Source organism: Strix uralensis, chromosome 13, assembly GCF_047716275.1.
Source record: "Strix uralensis isolate ZFMK-TIS-50842 chromosome 13, bStrUra1, whole genome shotgun sequence".
Taxonomy (NCBI): Eukaryota; Metazoa; Chordata; class Aves; order Strigiformes; family Strigidae; genus Strix; species Strix uralensis.
Genome location: NC_133984.1, coordinates 16,253,536 through 16,266,508, shown reverse-complemented (window position 1 = coordinate 16,266,508; position 12,973 = coordinate 16,253,536). Strand labels below are relative to the sequence as shown.

At 43.2% G+C, this 12,973-nt stretch overlaps 1 protein-coding gene across 5 annotated transcripts in view; it reads right to left on the bottom strand.

The window, feature by feature from the left end:
* ACSL4 (acyl-CoA synthetase long chain family member 4) overlaps positions 1–11,581 on the bottom strand; it is a 40,583-nt gene extending 29,002 nt beyond the window's left edge. For 4 of the 5 annotated variants that reach the window (XM_074882711.1, XM_074882713.1, XM_074882710.1 and 1 more), the window contains exon 1: positions 11,365–11,580. The gene's annotated coding sequence lies outside the window, so the exon portion shown is untranslated. Of the gene's footprint in view, positions 1–11,364 lie in introns of all 5 variants that reach the window. The other variant, XM_074882709.1, reaches the window with a different exon arrangement.
* Between the last annotated feature and the right edge of the window lie 1,392 nt (positions 11,582–12,973).

Here is a 12,973-nt window from a genome sequence, read left to right as displayed (position 1 = left end):
TTAAAAAAAAAATGAGGAAAAAAAGACCTCTGAGACAGTTTTAAACAGCGAGGTTTTCAACTTTACCACCCCCTAATACACATGCACACACGTTCATCACACTTCTGTACAGACACCAACATCCTTGTTTAAGGTGTACAATTTGAGAGGCAGGCAGCTTTTGATGCTCTTAGTCCAAAATCTCCAAGCAGGTTTTGCAGAAGAGCAGAGGACATCCTTACCCGCCTGGGTCCCCATGCCACATGCTCTCAGCGCGAGCTGGAAGTAGAGCCGGGCTCTGGCCAAGGAGGTGCGTAACGGTATTATGACATGATGGTGCCTGTGCTGCCATGTCCTACCCCTCAGCAAAACGGACTAGCACAGCCACAGAGCTTCCTGGAAGGAATTGGTTCCAGCCCTGCCAGTTCAGAAGATGTAAAAAAAAGCATGCGTGACTATTTGCAGCAAAACTCAAACACACTAAAACTCAAGTGGCTTGATGGCGCAACTTGGTATTTTGGTAACTAGATCACCTTTAATATGAATAAAGCAGGAGTCACAGAAGCAACTGCAGAGGAAAGAAACTGTTTGTGCAGCAGTAGACTAAATAAGACAGTAAAGTGGTCTTAGACTTAACAAATTTTGAAGGAAGCACGAAGAGGAAACTGATTCTGTTGACCATTCTTTCAGCTTATTTTTAGGAACTTTTTTACTCCGAAAAAGGGGCAGAAAAATCCATAGTATGACACTGTATCACAACAGCAATTTATGACTAGTAATAAAAAAGATACAATTTAATTTGTTAACAAATGCAGTAATACTCAAAAACATAACATTGTCATAAAATGTTTCCATTTTCAACTTAAAAATACACAGTTCCCACTTCAAGTCTATCAGTATTTGGACTGATGATTACAGTGATGGTAGGACAAAGTTCCCTGTTGAAAGATTTTTGCAAGGGTTACTTAAGTGCCCACTCCCTAGTTATTCTCAATCTTACTGCTCACTAGCACACAAAAAACCAAATCACTCTCCACCTTTAAAGCAACTGCAATTCAAATGTTTCTAGGTAAGTAGGTTGATAAATTCATGAAAAAATTAAAAAGAAAAGCATTAAATAGTGACAATTCTAGGCACCTCTTAGGTTATAAACATATCTAAACAGACTATTCAATTCAACATTTTCCTGGATCAGTTATATGAGCTTTGTCAGCCATTTGTTGTCAACACAATACTACCTGCTACTTGAAAACATAGAACAGGCTGATCACGTACGTTACTTTAGGTCAGGGGATACCACTAGAAATTCATTACATTATCATTCTCAATTTTCACCCAAATTCTGAGTGCCTTCACATATTTGAATGTAACATGCTGCCAAACACTGTGCCTGACAAAAAGTTTTAAAATTTACTCTTGGTTAAAGTCAGCCTTATGACATTAGACTGCTTTTAATAACCTCAACTTTAAAGCGTCAGCAACCCAGTATTCAAAGCTTACCTCTCTTAAAGATAAATCTACAGAATACTATGCAAGTTATGGAAATATTTTTCATTTTCAGCTTTTTAAGGAATGGTAAACATATAAACTAAGAGGTAATACATAACGAATTTATGAAACTGTTTTGTCTGTCTGAGCGACACAGATGAACTACCTTAGAGAAACAGCCAACAGAAACCTTATCCACTATGGCCTTTCAGAGAATAAAATCACCCCCCCCACCCTTTACATTTGCATCCAATGTCTGTGCACTGACCACAATTCAGAAAGGAAAACAAGTGTTAAAACAGTTGGTGTGGTCCTAAAATCTCATACTTTAGGTATAAAGTAGTACTAGCATACACAGAAGCTATATTTGTATCTTATTTTCATGCATGTATTCCAGAAATTATGATCCAACCTCAGTGAAAGCGACCTGCAGATTCAGGTAACACAGGGAAGGTTTCCCCAAAGCCCTGCTCCTCTTTCCATTAACCCTTCTGCCTCTGCTGACAGCCACTGCTTGCTCATCTCTCTCCCCCCACTGCAGTTCAGACTGATTTGGTCCAGGTTAAATGAGGATTGTTTTCCAAACAACACTAACTTTTAAAGTGGTGTAGGTTATACCTGAATAAATGCAAGATTTTTACATTGGGGAATGGGGGGAGAAAGACTACAAGGCTGGTCACCATCTGATCTTTCTCATTAGGTAATATGATCTGGAAAGAGTTTACACTTATTTCTGACTGTTCTGTGTATGAGATTATCATTCATCAAACCATCTTTGAGCATTCAAATAACCTGAACTCAGCTCAAGACTAGAACAAGTTTTTATCTTCAGTTATGTTAGATTAAAATTGCCAGACTGTTTAGCATGCTCTTTTGCAGTCAAGTTTTATGGAACTGTAATTACACTGCATAGGCATTGTGATTGAAAGGCACGCAAGAAAAACATGCCTGAAAGACCAAGCTTCAGTGAAATACTGAAATACCTGAACAGCAAGGGTAACGTATAATCCTCGAACAAGGCAGACTGAGTACCAACAATCCCAGAATGGCAAAAAGTAGCACCCTCATACAAGCAGGATGCTCTCCGTGGTTTTCTAAGGCATAATCTTGCAACAATCCCTGTTCCAACTCCCACCTTCTCACCCTGCTTTTTATTGAAGAACAGCGTGCTGAGTTTCATCTCTCAGTTGTTCCTCTTCCCTGTGGTGATACATTTCATAATGAAAGCACTTCTGACCAAGCTGTTTGAAGAGAGGAGCTCATAAAAATGCAAAACTATTTGCATGCTTATGAAATACAAAGAGAACCCATTTTCATAATGAAAATTAAACATATCTATCTAACAAAGGCAAACCTAAGGCTATCTTAAATTCAATACTAAATTATACTGTGTAAATATACAGTATGAATCACCTGCACATACAGCTCCTTTCATGGGAAGTAATATGCAAAATGACAAACTAATGGACTACTATGGACAGACAGACACTACTCCATCCTCACTTCCTACTTCTGCAGCCGGTGCAAAAAGACCGCAGGCACCACAAGCCAGGATCTCTCGCTTCTTTTTCATTTTTCCTTTCTATTGCTGTATCACTTCAGTGCTATTTGATATTTCCACTAGTGGCAGATTTACTATCTCAACTCTTCTATGTAGCATTCAAAGCTATGGAAAGTACTGTTGTAAAACTACACCTTACCTATATAGTACTGTGATTCTTTTAGTATGTATGCTTTCATCATGCAAAAAAACCCAAATAAAACCCCCAAAACTGACACACTAAGAACAGAGGTTAGGGAAGTTAGTACTTAAAGCAAATGTTAAGATATAACACAACTTGAGCAAATTACTTTATTGAATTCACGTAAGTGTGTCCTCAGTATAACAGAGACTCCAATGGAGAAGTGAGAACAGTGCAACAAGCCTGCTATCAGTCTTCAAGTTTAGGTTCATGGCAGCTAACTTGGTCCAAATCTGGACTGCAGTGATCCTCCTTTGACTGTTCCCTTGGGCTGCAAACTTTGCAGGCAGCCAATTACACATTACTTAAGTTGAGCCAGTTGTCTGACATAGTTCCCCATTCAGTCACACAAGTGCCAGTGAAAGGGAGGAAGTGGTAACTTTAGTTCAGCTGACATGAAATTACTTGCACCTTTACTCTGTAGCTTTGTAAGAACTTTAAACAAGCACAAGACGGAGCTACTGCTGGAAGAAGTAGCCTCCAACCGTTTTCTGCTGTCCCAGTCTGTCCCCTCCTGTCTGCCAGAGGCCAGAGTGAGCACTGGCTGCAGCTTTTACAAGCTTACTGTGTTCATGGAAGTGCAGTATTAGGGGGGGGGGGGGGGGGGGGGGGGGCGGGGAAGAGCAACCACAAGCTATAGTGTGATAACTACCTACTTTTATCTTTATTGAAAGTAAAAAAAAAACCCAAACCGCATTCCCAAACACTGAAATGTCTAATTAACATTTTATTACAGATTAATTGTGTATATTCCAAAATACTTTAATATGCATAATTTGTTATTTATTTTAGATCAGGAGTTAGTAATCGTCCTAATCCAAAGTGGCTGTCTGGTCCAGGAAGCAGCAGCTGACTAGAGTTGACATGAAATGAATGCCCTCATTCATAAATTTTTGGGTTTTTGCTACGAGCCAACATTCAGCTTGCAGTGATATGCAACTGCCAGCTCCTCAAACTTAACTAGCATATTTGAAGGAGTGACATTTCATAGGCTGCTCAACTCCTCTAGATTCCAAGACAAAACATTTGTTGAGAATGAGTCACAGTGTTTATACTTGTCATGTACTTTAGGTAGACTGAACGTATTGGGTCAAGTTGTATAGGTAGCTCCTAATATACAGAAACACACATAATAAAATTTAAAAAATAGTAACTTATTTAGAATATCAAATCAGACTTGTAGCCAGATGAGCAATCATTACATGAACACAAAAATAATTTATTTTTATTTTGGGAGAGTTCTTATTTTATACCGTTGTATATGAAGCTTGCTATTGACCCAGGCAAGCTGGATGTAGAATGAGCAATGCGGTTGCACAGTTCCAGAAACACAGCACACCTTTAGCTTTCTCTTTAAAACATCAGTAAGAGATAGACTTTTGTTTCAGGCTCATTAGCACATGCTATCCTGAACCAAGGAGCATAGTTCATATGTTACAGCAGAGTGCCTAATATATGAAATTCAAGGACAGGAATTCGAGGACTTGAGACATGATCAAATGAAGAAGAGCGAGCTCTCTCCAGTGCCTAGGGCAGGTTCCTGTTAGGAGCTGCCTGCACTCGGCGCAATCAGCCCCTCCAGCTGAGTGTAGCTGGGGGCCTTTGGGTTCCACAGCAAGAAACAGAGAAGCTGGAAAATAATCACAGGAAAAGCTATCAGACTGATCAGTATGGCAGTGTTTCCATCCTTAAAAGCATGTGTGCAACTGAGGGACAGTAAGAAAAACTCACTTGAACTAGCAGACTGTTAAAACCAAACACGGGTGTCGAGCCTGTTCTTACTGTGATACCTAACAAAGATTTCTCTGGCAGCCATGAAAGAAGAGCCTTAGGGCACACGTGTGCTCTGCAGAAACCATTTATTTGTTTTATATTTCTTTTCCAAGAAACTGAATTGGGAAACACAAAAACACCCACCCTTATAACAACTACCAACACTGAACAGAATTTCTCTTTGCAGTATCACATAATATAATTTATTCAGTTCCTCTCTATGCTAATATTTTTCTACTGCTATGAGCAGTGTCTGTGCAAACAAGGCTCTAAAAAAAGGCTTAAGGGTCAACTCACCACAGAGGACGGTTATTCAATTATTTTATGGGCTACTCTCCATTTCTGACAATGGAGCCAAGTAGATGGTGTATAAGGGGTCTAAAGTTACAGAAGTGCAAAGGGTCTGACAGGCAGAGGTATGTCTAAAAATACATCTATCAGGGAATGGGAGGAAATCTGTTAAGAAATAAGCAGCAGCTCTTGCATGTTGACATTTGTTTTGAGTTGCGTTGTGTAAGGGTCAAAAATTTCTGCATGGAAATGAAGGTGTTTGACCCTGGTGCTTAGTCCCTGATAACCCCAACCACAGCAGCCCAAGAGATGTCAAACCACACGCTGGTGTGCAAATGGGCATTACTGGTCATCAAGAGTCAGCCTTGCACACATGGTCTGCTTGTGGACTGCCATGGAAGAACAATATTCAGTAAGAACCTTAGCTAAAGGGACCGTTACTACTCAAGTTACTTTTCTAAAGTTACACAGCAAAGACACAAGCAGTTTTATAAACTAGACATCTAACTGCAGTAACTGCAGTTGAAACTGAGTAACTGCACAGAGGAAAACCTCAGTTAAGATGCGGTTCAGAATGCACGTCTGATATCTCCTACGTGTAGAACAGTGGTTTAGAAAAAGAGACCATAACCATCCTTCCATTTTACTTGAATCTACTGTTGTGTCTCCTAGAATACAAGTCACATTTATTAATTGCTATTTCACTTTCAAATGGGTTGCACGGTATCATAAAATAAAAACAGGTCTGCTGTACAGATCTAACAGTCTAACAAATAATTTTGCAAAACATAACCATTAGCTAGATGTTAAGAAAAATTTTTACATGTTGGTGATGCTTATACTACAAAACAAGCACAATGGGGTGGGCTAAACATGTAATTAACAGATATTTAAAAAATAAATTATACATTATAAATTTTAAGAATTTTTTTAAGAAATCCTCTGAGCGCAAGCATTTCTGTAACTGCCTTATTTTCTATAGTAATGAGAGTTAAAACAGAATACCACTTCAAAGTTATTGAAATAATAATTTTAAAGTCTCTCTAATCAGTACAAGTATTAAGAGTAAAGTACTGGAATGTAACGTGCTATTTTAGGTCCGTCCTTGTCATGTCAACTTGTTTCTAATTTCACTGGCCTTCAAGCATACCTACATATATTTTTAACTGACAAATACATTAATATTCTAACTGCCACCTATGCTATAAAACATTCCCGATTATCAGTGTATGTAAATATGGGCATTTCCCCTGCCCACTAACAAGAGTGATAAGCAAAAATCATGAGATGAGTTGCAGTGTCATCACACAGTTTAAAGTAAAAGAGATGTGCATACAGGTATTCTGCTCTGGTTTTTGACACTTAACGTCTGCTATTAACAGACCAATGAATTTATAATAAGAATTAGAAAAGGAATATAAATCTATTGTCTAATAGGCAGGTTACAAGTATGCTTTTAGAAAAAGACGCTCAACTGATGAAACAAACATACTCTAGGGAATCAATATTCACATCAATATACACTGAAAGAAATCCTAGTTCATTAGTTTTGTCCTCACTGAACAACAGTGGTATTCAAGTATCACAGATGTAAGAGCCTCAGATTTAAAATTATAACCAAGGATCCACTTTGGATCACTTTAAATCTGAGATTCTTAAATCTGTGATAATTGGTGGATCACTGTATCTCTACCTCGGAGATAAAGATTTCTCACCTTGAAGCGCAGTGAGCTCCCAGCTGCACAATATCCATTGATCTGGCATTAACTGTACTACAAAAAACATGCAAAATATTTAAATACAGAAAAAACCCCAAGATATTTTCTCAATATGTAGGATTCCTTACAAAACACTTCACTGAGGTAAGAAGTACTCTTTGATTTCAATGGAAAGTCCAAGCACTTAACTCCATCCGAAGCAAAGAAAGGGAAACAATTCCTCACATCCTACACATTACACAGCTATTAATCCAGAAGCAAAGCAAATAAAATGCATGCTGACTTTTTGATGCGGTAGCATTAGCTTCAACCTCACTTCCATCATAAGCAACTCACAGACACAAACTTCAAAAATCATCCATTATACAAATTGACATTCTGGCAACATGTTGACTAAAGGGAAGCATTTCCCACCCCTCCCAGCCCCATGCCCACAATCACCCTTCCTTACTTGTGCTGCTCCTCCATTTCCCAAGGCTGCCTGGGCTATTTATTTCCTTACTGAGAAATGGTTCAATGTGCCTTCTGAGTTTTCTACTATATTTGGGATCATCTTAAAAAGTAAAATAACTCTCTGGCCAATTGTACCAACATGCCTCGCTCACACACGCTCCTCATATCTAACCTCTGCACAAGATCAAGTTCAAGCCAACATCAAGTTTAGTCCTGCCTCAAAAGCTACTATGAGCTACGGCAGCACAGGTCAAAAGCAGCAAGGTAGCCTGAATAGTAAGTAGAAAGGCTTCCTATCTAGGGCAACAACAGCAGCAACATAAGGAATTTCCACTCCCACCACTCATTCCTAACCTCTGTATCATGCACGTGGTCAGGTAAATAATGTTATGCACACCTGGCACATGATTAAAGCCACCTCTTGATTACAAGCACACTTTATATGGAGCATTAGGTAGGAACTGATAACCCTAAGAAGTGGTGGAGGAGGGAAAGCAGATCTGCTGTAGTTTATTTAAGTTCTGTCCAATTATTTTTGTTGATCTCAGCCAAGTGGCTCAATGCAGATCCCACTAGGTACCTGCTGCAGAAAAGAAAACTGAAACCACATCTCCCAAGCAATTCTGGCAACTGGCCAGAAGTCTTCCTCTCTGCAAGCACAAGTCTCTTTCCATACAGTGTCTTTGAGTTCATGTCCATATAAAACAAGTGAAAACTTCTTGCAGCTCCAGCATATCCAGGATTAGGGCAAGGCTCTCCCCGTCCACCACTCAGACCACAAAGAGCAATCTGTGAGAAAGGGCCTTGGTGCTGGCAGGCTTTGTGTCCACCATAGATCATTACAGAAACCTGTCGCACCACTTGCAGCATGTGTTTTACTTTCAGCGCAACACAGGTTACTCTGAGTGAGTGGCCACAGAAGAAGTAACCAGCACTGCGTTCAGTTTTCATTTTTATGTGCCTGTGTATGGGGCTCAAGATTCTGAGGGAACACAGTTACCGAGAGTGTCAGCAGATTATAGGCAATCCTAATTTCCCTCCCTCACCCCCAACCAAAAAAGCAAGGAAATAAAAGAAAAGCAACAGCAAAGTATTAATAACTCCTATCCACTGTAAAGCATAGCTCTGCTAGCAGAGGAGAAATACTTTCTTAAGCTTTCCCATGGACCCTTCCATACAGCTAGTCTATTCCAAATGGGAATGTGACAGAAAGTCCCAGTTACAGGGAGAAGGAGGTAACTTTTAAATGAAGAGGAACGCCAAAGCAGTCACCCTCTAGCTGCTGTAGAATGCAGGAATATTAAATAGCGTGGCCAATTTTTGAGATGTGCCTTCCCCAAAAAGGGTGGAAGACATTGTACCATCTAAATAACAACCCAACATATGAACAAATGGAACAATACTGTGAATTTTCTCAGGAAATTGCTTCCCTCCTTCCATGAAGCTTCTGTCTTTCCTGAGAAAATAAATGTCCTCAAGCATAGTGACCACATGCTCAGTTGCATATACAATGAAGATTTTCCTTAATAATTAATTCCAACTCTTTTTTAGCTTAAGTAATTCCTTATTCAGAACAGTTTTCTTATAAACAAGCAATCATTCATTTGTCACGTTAACTACCTATTTATTAATCATTAACTTCAATAGATTTTGCATGTTCGCTTGGCTCAGGCTACTGTTTAATATTTCATTTGGGTATTAACTTCACTTAAAACAGTGTAATAGGCTGCATCTATTTTACTAGATACATGTCTTAACAGCACTTGGAATATACTTGTATCTAATGCCTTGCCTTAGTGATTTGTTCAAGAGTGGTTTCTCTAGTTTTATAAAAGGGCTGAAGCATAATCCTCATGTTAGGTGGTGTCATCCACTTAACACTGGTAATTTATTACACTGAAAATTTATAGCTGCTGATAAACATTTGATTATTCAATCAGCAGACAACAGGCAACACTGTCGCTTGCTTGTGCAGTGTATGTTACAGATGGAGTCAAAGGTAATATGTGAGTAAGGTTTGCATGAGATGCAAATACCCAAATAATTAACACATCATGAAAACCTCACCACAGTGGGGTTCTTGGGGGGGAGGCGTCTTGTCTGTTTCAAGTTTATACAGTTCTGTAGTTTAAGACTGGCAAATACAAAGAAATGAGAGGTAAGTTAAAAAAAATTTCTAAAATAACTATATGGAAATATTTAAGACTTCTGTAGAAGTGCATTAAAACATAAACCTTGTATCAATGGATGAAGAGCAGAAAAAAAAAAAAAAACCAAACAATCTTTCTGAAACATTGCTAATTCTGTCTTGTTTGGGAGATAAGATTGGTTTGGGGATTTATTTGTTTAAAATGTAAGATTTTCACCTCTTAGGGAAAAGGAATCCATGTCTTTAATCACTGCAGTTAGTATGAGATGACAAATCCCAAAGATTCAAAAAAGTAGAACTTAATTACTAGTGAAAAAAATCACATGCTTCTAATTCCTATTATTTGTAGCTTTGCCAATTTTTGCACTTCAAATTGGCAAGGCTATCAATGCAAGTTTGTCTATAATAGTAAGTGACAAAGCATGTCGTATTTGTATTTTTTGTCGTATTTGTATTTTTATGCCACCATAGTCCAAGATGAAAAGAGGAACTAAGCAAGGACAGATATTATCTTTAATGTGACAATCACCTTTCACAACCATCAGGGACTACAGTTGACCATTTACTTTACATGAAACAATCTTTACATCAAATTTCCCCATAACCTCCATCTGTATTTATTGAGCATCCTCTTTGAAAAAAACAAAAAAACAATTATGTTAGAAAAAAGCGTTATAGTACAAAACAGTTCAAAAGTTTCTGTATTTATTTCATTGAAGCATTAGGTACAACAGCAGCACTAGGTAAGGGGGGTCTGTACTTGCCCCACTGAGCATCCCCACTCCTGCCGGGGCAGGGGAGGCATGCAGCACACACATTTGCTTTGCAAATAGGCTTCAAAAACCCACAAAGCACACAAGGATACCTTAGAGCACCACAAAACAAACCTTATCTCAGAAGCACGGGTCGAAAAAGAAAACAAGAAACATTCAACCAGTTTCTTGCTGTGCTTTAACAGGTGCTCTTACGACGTGAATCTGGAAAATATGCCCTGCGCGTAGCGTTGAGCAATGAATCAGACTTCCCTGGGTTTCTGCGTGTGCTACATCAGCATCAGACCATATCCTGAGCCCAACCTCCTTTTCTGCATCGAGCAGGAGGCGGCGGGGGGGCTCGGCGGGAGGAGATGGCACTGTCGCTGTGCTGGGCAGGCCCCGGAGCCCGCGGGGGGCCCCGGAGAGCGGACAGGAGCGGCGGGGGGCTGCCAAGGCACCCCCAGAGCGGAGCGGCCGCCCCCGTGGCCGGTCAGCGGGGCAGGAGCAGGGGATGCTGCTGCCGGCCAGGAGCAGCGGCGCCGGGCCCCGAGGAAAGGGCGGGCAGCCGCGGGAGGAGACGGCACTGCCCCACGGGCCGCGGCCAGGGCAGCTGCGGCGCGGGATGCTCCGCGAGTGCGGAGCGGGCTGCGCCCCGGCGCGGGGAGGGCGTTAGCGCAGGGAACGGACGCTCCTGCGGGGGTTATTGGGGGTAACCAGCCCGAGCCCCCCGCTCCGCGCTCCCCGACGGGCTCTCCAGGGCTCGGGCCCGGCTCCCGCCCGGGGGCCGCCGCGCTGCCCCCTCCCCGCGCCGGGGTGCCGGGCCCGGGCGCATCCCCCCCATGCCCGCGGCTCCAGCGAGGCTGGGAGGGACCTGACCTCGCGTAACCCCCCCGCTCCTTCCCTCAGCTGACCCGGCTGCCTCCGCCCAGGCGGGCGGCAGCCCCGGTCCCACCCCCGGCGGGGAGCGCCGGCCCCGCGCCCTCCTCCGTGCGCCGGGAGACCCTCCCGCCCCTCACCTCGTCCCAGATGCTGCCGAGGGGCACCGAGGGACTTGCCCCGTCCCTCCGCTCCGCTCCCGTCGCCGCCCTCCCCGGGCCGTTACGCTGCGCGGAGCGCGGACTCTCCTCGCGTGGCCACCTCGTCCCGACGCTGCCGGCGGAGAATGGGGGTCCGCGGCTGGACCGGCCGCTAAAATGGCTGAGAGCGCGGGGAGAGGCGGGCGGGGGGAGCAGCGGGGCGGAGCAGGCCCCGCTCTGCCGGTGCCGCCGGCCAATCCTCCCGCCGCCGCCGCCGTGACGCGCCGCCGCGGAGGAAGGGGAAGGGGCGGGGGCGGGGCGATGCCGGCGCCGGGCGCGGGGTCTCCGGGTGTCAGGCGGGGCCGGGCCGCCCGGGACCTGCTCCCCCCTCGCCGTGGGGCTGAGCTGGGCCGGGGACCGAGGTGTCCCCTGTCCCCAGGGGCTGGCAGCCCGGAGGGGGGGGAGGGAGGGATGGGGATGTCTGGGGAGGGCGGGCTGCCCGCGGGCGTTCGGCAGAGCGCTCTCCCACTGCCGGCCTGCGCAGCTCCGCTGTTTATTTTGTTAGTTTTCCAGTCAGTCAGGCCGATGGGCACATGGCAAAACCCACTTCAAGCCCCAGTCCCAGCCTCCCTAAGCGCAGCCGGCCTCCCTGCTCCTGTCAGCAGGCTCGCACTGGAAGTAGTAAGGCCGCTAGGCAGGATCTGTCAGGCGGGACTAGGCAGCATGGAGGTCTGCTAGCCAGTTCTATCTCCTGGTACAGCCCAGAGACCACCCAGCTGGGTCGGAGACCCCATGGTCTTTACCCGGAACACAAGAAATGGGTTTCATCGGCAGCACTGGTGAGAGCAACTGGGATTACACTGCGGTTCAAAAAGCCAGAGGCCACAAATACCTCTATGATTCATGCGTGAGTTTGCCAGATGGTTTTACGTGTTTTGGAGTCTGAGGCATCTTCAGAAGAGAAATAGCACTAAATAACTAACTTTGACAAGACACATAGCCACTTCTTAATGACGGGTAAAGGAAGAGGAAACATTTCATGCTCCATCTATGCCGAGCAGAAGTCCAGCACAATCCTCCCCCACCCCATATGGAGTGGGACTGAGTGTGAAAAAAGCAAAATTACAAAACAAGCCATAGCTGTATTTGGTAACAAGAGCTTGCTCCTATAAAAGATGACACCTTGCAGGCAGCTAAAATTTGCTGGTGACAACTGCATATGCAACACGGATGTTATATTTAATAGTTCACATTCTTAGAGAAGCAGTAAGCACCTCACTTCCTTGGATGGAGGCTGAACTGAATCACTGTAAGGTTTTCGCTTTGCTTGGCCTCTATGAATTTCAGGGCAGTCCATTATTACTCTCACTTTGTTCTAATTTGTTTCAAACCCCATAGTTTTGCTTAATGTCAAATCATCACAGGACCTGGATTGTGCCAGATGCCCAAAGGCACATCTGTTTTATGCAGATTAAATATTTTTTTGACCTAATCTTCCTGTATTTAGGAAAGGTTAGGCAAACAAATTTGCTACAAATTTTTTTTCCAACTAAAACACTGACGAATTAGCGTATTTTCTAATTCTTTCTCATAAACAGTAAATGGATAA